The following is a 5965-nucleotide window of genomic DNA, read 5'->3' on the forward strand; positions in this document are numbered from 1 at the left end:
CGCACACAGAGAGATGGGGGTAACCGGGGCATCTGTGATGTTATCATTCTTCAAACGCCGAATTCAACCCATCCAACAGCGCCATACCTTAGGTTTCGAGTACATGGGTACTGAAGACCCATCCCGTATGTGCGCAGAAGAGCTTGGGGACGATGCTGCACTTGTTCGCGTCAAGCGAATTCTGCTAGATGTGGATGCCGTCCCGTATGTTCCAGCGGGATTTACAGCCCAGAATCGACCACCATCGGTAAGTGTTCGACTTCTCGACTTCTCCCTCGATCTGAAGAGTTAATACTAACTGATTGTCTTAACACAGGATTCAACAGCATTGTATCAAAGTTACCCACCGCAACCCGATCTGCCCCGGCCTTACCACATGCTGCCCAGCGCTGCAGCTAAAGCACAGAAAGAAAATATTGTTGGCAGCGAGTCGGCCGCGGGCAGCCAGGCAACTGGGGAGGGGGTGCAAGCAAACAACTCCTCCGGATCATCCGTGGAGTTATCTGACGACGCACCTCTAGTTCCCCGGCGGCGCCGGGAGATGCGGAAACGCAAAGTCAGCACTGCTGACCTTGCCGGGTAAGTATATGTCAAACTATAAAGTGTCGAGTTGTTTCGCTAAATATTGGTAACAACTCTGTTTTGCAGTCCGTCGTCTTCTTTGCCCAGCCCCCAGCGCCAAAGGGTAGCCGAAACGCCCCCCACCGGAAATGAGGCACCAGAAGCCAGACCCACAGAAGCCGATAGGGTGGACCCGGCACCGTCCCGTGCCGATGATGTAACGATTGCCGTGGCGGGCCCTACCTCGAGGCAACTTGCGCCCTCGACTGAAGCAGCCCTGCCATCATCAGTGGGGGCCGCGGCCATCGCCACGCCGGCGCTGCCAGCCTCATCGACTTGCACGCCTGCACCTCCGGCCACGAGTACAGTGGTGAAGAAACCCTTGAAGCTGGTGTGGAAGAAACCAACAATGATCCGATCCCGAGTGTAAGTGACGCTCTGGACCCTGCCCTTAGCCATGTGACGAAATCACAGTAAAAGTGTTGTGCTGTTTTCTTAAACAGGTCAACCGCTGCGGTGACGCCAGAACTCGAGTTGGCTCCACCAGCCTCCGAGCCTTCGCCCGGGCAAGCCAACGCGCCGGAGCCAGCAAGGAGGGCAGATGTGGTCGTGCTTGACTCGCCACCGCCCGAGCTCCAGCACGCAGAACTCGAAACCCCTGGCAATGAGCAAGTCGAGGCCGCCACTGCCGTACCCGTCGACGTAGCAGGTAAATGATCCCACTGCCTTCTGCCGCAATCGTTGCTATGTTAAAAACCTGTCCTTCGCAGAGAGCCCACAGCCGCCAGCTTTGGAGGGTGCGGGTGCTTCCAGCGAAGCAACCGTGCTGCCAACCCCTGGAGGAGAGAACGCTGATACACTCCAAGAGATGCACCTCCTAGGGGACGATCTGAGCCGCCTGCGCCAAATGATCAAGGCGATCGACACGTTTGCTCTAGTAAAACTTGTCTTAACCGCTGGTAACTGTAGGCTTAAGTCGGCTGTCTCTGACGCCCGGGAACATGTAGGACATGAACCAAAAAACTTCAATGAAGCTGGAAGAGTCAACCAGGCGTATCGACGAGCTGTTGCAGGAGCGAGCCGGCTTCGAGCAGACCATCATCGAGCTCCACGGCCGACTCAAGGAGCAGCGGAAAACCCATCAAGGTACGTTGATTTCGACTCTCGAAATCGTACCCGTAGTCGATAACTTCATGGTCTGAAACCTGCTTATCATCACAGAACTTAAACAACTCTTAAGTTATAAAGAGGGATTGCTTACTGATTTGAAGAACATGCTGTATCGCCGCGCAGATGAAGTCGAAGGTCTGCGGAAGGTGATGGCCGACACGGAGAAGCAATTCGCCGACTGTCTCCAGCAGATCAAGACTTTGGGCGAGGAGAAAGAGCAGCGCCAGAAGGAACTTAATGACTTGAAGACGGCGGCTCAAGAACTCGTAGAGATGGTGGATCCTCAGGAAGACGGCGCTGAAGATGGGCCACCACTACTTGATCAACTTCGCGGGGCGCCACAAAAAATCCTCAATTTTGTCACTGAGGCAGCCACATCATACGTGGGTCATGCCCTAGGCCTTGTGAAGTCCTTCTGGCCAAAGGCTCGGCTAGAAGTACTCGCGGAGGGTGCAGCTGCTGAGTGCACTGACGAAAACTTCCGCGAGTATTTGCTAGAGGTCCGGCCGGTGGCTGAAAAAATTGTGGGAGACATGGTCCAAGGTTGAACCGTTAGTGTACATGACTTTGTAATATAAGGAACTACCTTTGTTCTCTTGTAGCCTTGTATGAAGTTTAGGAGCTCCGTCTGCTCTATAGTGGGAACATGTTACCTCTGAGTGCAACGACTTAGAGAGTAGCCGATTTAGCCCTTCACGTGAGCTCATCGGGTGAGCTAGATAAGATCCAGCCGAAGGGATCCACTCGTGCCCGGAATGCGCGGTCTATGGCGCGACGACTAGGATGCCCATGGCAAACAGTCGAAAACTACCCTGAGGTGTAACAACCGCAGAAGTAGCCAATCATGCGAACATGTCAAACAAGTTAGATAGAACCCGAGCCAGACGGGCCTAACCAGTTTGGAAAAAACACGATTATCATCGCGACGACCCATGTGCCACTTAGCAAGTAGTCGATTTGTAGTAAGTTAGGGCGTGGCCAAAGCCGCCGCATTGTATTCAAGAATTTTACATTTCGAGTCATGTGGCACAAAGCCGCCATGTTGACCCAGAAAATAAAAAACATGCCCTTGACGCATACAGGAATTGAAAACAAGTCTGCTTAGGGGTAGAACCGTCGCAGGTGCTGGATGTTCCAGGAATTAGGTACATCTTGACCATCGGGGTGTTGAAGTCGATAAGATCCTGGTCTTGTAACCTTCTTGACGATGAACGGTCCCTCCCATCTTGAGTTAAGCTTGTGCAAACCTGACTCATCCTGAACGCGATGAAGGACGAGGTCGCCTATGCTAAACGATCGTTCCTTAATGTTGCGATCATGATATCGCCGGATTCCCTGTAGGTAACGAGCTGACTGAACGAGAGCAGAACAGCGAGCTTCTTCGACAGAGTCCAGCTCCAGCTGTCGTGCTTCGTCCGCCTCGCCTTCTTTATACATCTCGACCCTTGGGGATTTCCACATGATGTCTGCTGGGAGAATTGCCTCGGAGCCGTAGACAAGAAAGAACAAGGTATGCCCTGTGGCTTTTGAAGGTTGGGTCCTGAGCCCCCAGACGACATGCGGCAACTCGTGAATCCACTTCCCGCCCTTCTTGCTATTGGCATCGTAAAGTCTCTTCTTGAGCCCGTCGATGATCAAGCCATTAGCACGTTTGACTTGCCCATTTGCCCTTGGGTGTGCCACCGAAACATACTTGACCTCGATGGATGAGTTTTCACAGAATTCCCAGAATTGGTTGGCCGTGAAATTGGAACCCAAATCGGTGATAATAGTGTTGGGGAAGCCAAACCGATGTAAGATGTTGGAGATGAAGTCGACCACCCTGTCTGGAGTAAGTTTGGTGATCGGCTTGAACTCGATCCACTTGGTGAACTTGTCGATAGCCACCAAAACATGAGTAAAACCTCCTGGCGCCATTGCGATGGGCCCAATCATGTCAAGGCTCCAGCAAGCGAACGGCCAGGAAGGCGGTATAGTGATGAGGGTGTGGGCCGGGACATAAGTTTGCTTGCCGAAGAACTGGCAATTCGGACATCTTCGCACCAGATCCTCGGCATCAGACACGGCGGTGGGCCACCAGAAGCCAGCTCGAAACGCCTTGCCCACTAGCGTGCGTGACGCTCCATGGTTGCCGCACACGCCCTCGTGTATCTCTCGCAAAATGTCTAGGCCTTCTTCTGTTGTGACACACTTCATGAGTACTCCAGATCGTGCGCCGCGCCGATAAAGTTTGTCTTCGACTAGGACAAACCCCTTGCTCCGTCGTATGATGCGGGTGGCAGCAGCGCTCTTAGGGTCCATCCCCGCCGGTAATACGAGATCTCGGATGAAGTCGATAAAAGGTCCTCTCCAGTCCTCGCCGACCAGCATAACCTCCCGTTCTGGCTGTACAGAGCCAGTAGCGGTGGAGACCGGCGGTGAAGAGCTGACGGACGGGTGCTTCAACTCCTGGACGAATACCCCTGCTGGAACTTGTGCTCGGGTTGATCCCAGCTTAGATAAGGCATCGACAGCGATATTGTGCTCCCGCAGCACATGACGAACTTCTTGGCCAGAAAATTTATTTTCTAGCTTGCGTACCTCCTGTACATAGGCTTCCATGGTCTCCTTGTTGCAGTCCCACTCCTTATTGACCTGCTGAACGACCAGAAGTGAATCGCCGTATACGAGGAGCCGCTTGATCCCTAGTGATATTACCAAACGAAGCCCGTGAAGCAAGGCTTCATACTCGGCTTCATTGTTGGATATCTCCCAGAGAATTTGGAGGACGTACTTGAGTTGTTCGCCTCTTGGGGAAATGAATAAAACTCCAGCGCCGCCGCCATCGAGCTTGAGAGAACCATCGAAGTACATGGTCCAATGATCTGGCTTGCCAACTGGAGTTGGAACTTGATTTTTCCTCCACTCGGCCATGAAGTCGACTAGAGCTTGGGACTTGATTGCAGTACGTGGCTTGAAGTCGATCGACAAAGCCCCCAGTTCTACTGCCCACTTTGAAATACGAACCGTGGCGTCCTGGTTGTGTAGGATATCGGTCAGCGGATAGTCTGTGACCACGGTGATCTGATACTCTTCAAAGTAGTGGCGTAATTTCCTTGATGTGATCAATATGCCACAGAGAAGCTTCTGGACCGCCGGGTACCGCACCTTAGACTCCGAAAGTACCTCACTGACGAAGTACACAGGCCTCTGCACGCCAAAAGCATGGCCTTCCTCGGAGCGTTCGACAACAATGGCACTGCTAATGACATGGGTAGTTGCCGCAATGTAAAGTAAAAGGGTCTCACCCGGCAATGGAGCTGTGAGGATCGGAAGCGACTGCAAGTGTTGCTTGAGATCCTGCAGGGCCCGCTCGGCTTCCTCTGTCCAGTGAAACTTGTCTTGGCGCTTTAAGAGTTTGAAAAAAGGTAGTCCTCTCTCCCCGAGCCGGGAGATGAATCTGTTGAGAGCTGCCATGCACCCTGTAAGTTTCTGCACATCTTTGATTGTGGCAGGTGCCTCCATATCAGTGATGGCGGTAATCTTTTCAGGGTTAGCCTCGATGCCCCGGTTACTGACTCTGAACCCGAGCAATTTACCGGATGGAACACCAAAAACGCATTTGGTCGGATTAAGCTTCTATCGGTACTTCCTTAGGCTGGTGAAAGTTTCCTCCAGATCCGCGATCAGGCCCTCAGGATTTCTGGTCTTTACGACCACGTCGTCCACGTAGGCCTCCACGTTCCGGTGTAGCTGATCAGCAAAGCACATCTGAATTGCCCGCTGATAGGTAGCGCCAGCGTTCTTCAACCCGAAGGACATCGTCTTGTAGGCATAAGTCCCAAACGGGGTGATGAACACGGTCTTGATCTGGTCGTCTTCCTTGAGAGCAATCTGGTGGTACCCTGAATAACAATCAAGGAAACACAGCAGTACACAACCTGCAGTCGAATCGACTACCTGATCGATGCGAGGGAGCCCAAAGTGATCCTTCGGGCGATGCTTGTTGAGATCGGTATAATCGACACACATTCTCCATTCTTTATTCTTTTTTAATACAAGGACGGGATTAGCTACCCACTCCGGATGGATTACTTCTTTAATGAATCCGATCGCGAGGAGTTTGGCTATTTCCCATTTGATAGCCTCCCGTTTATCAGGGGCAAAACGACGAAGACGTTGCTTCTTTGGTACAGCTTGTGGGTACACATTAAGACTATGCTCGATCAGCTCCTTGGGCACCCCTGGCATATCC

Source organism: Panicum hallii, chromosome 9 (assembly GCF_002211085.1).
Source record: "Panicum hallii strain FIL2 chromosome 9, PHallii_v3.1, whole genome shotgun sequence".
NCBI lineage: Eukaryota > Viridiplantae > Streptophyta > Magnoliopsida > Poales > Poaceae > Panicum > Panicum hallii.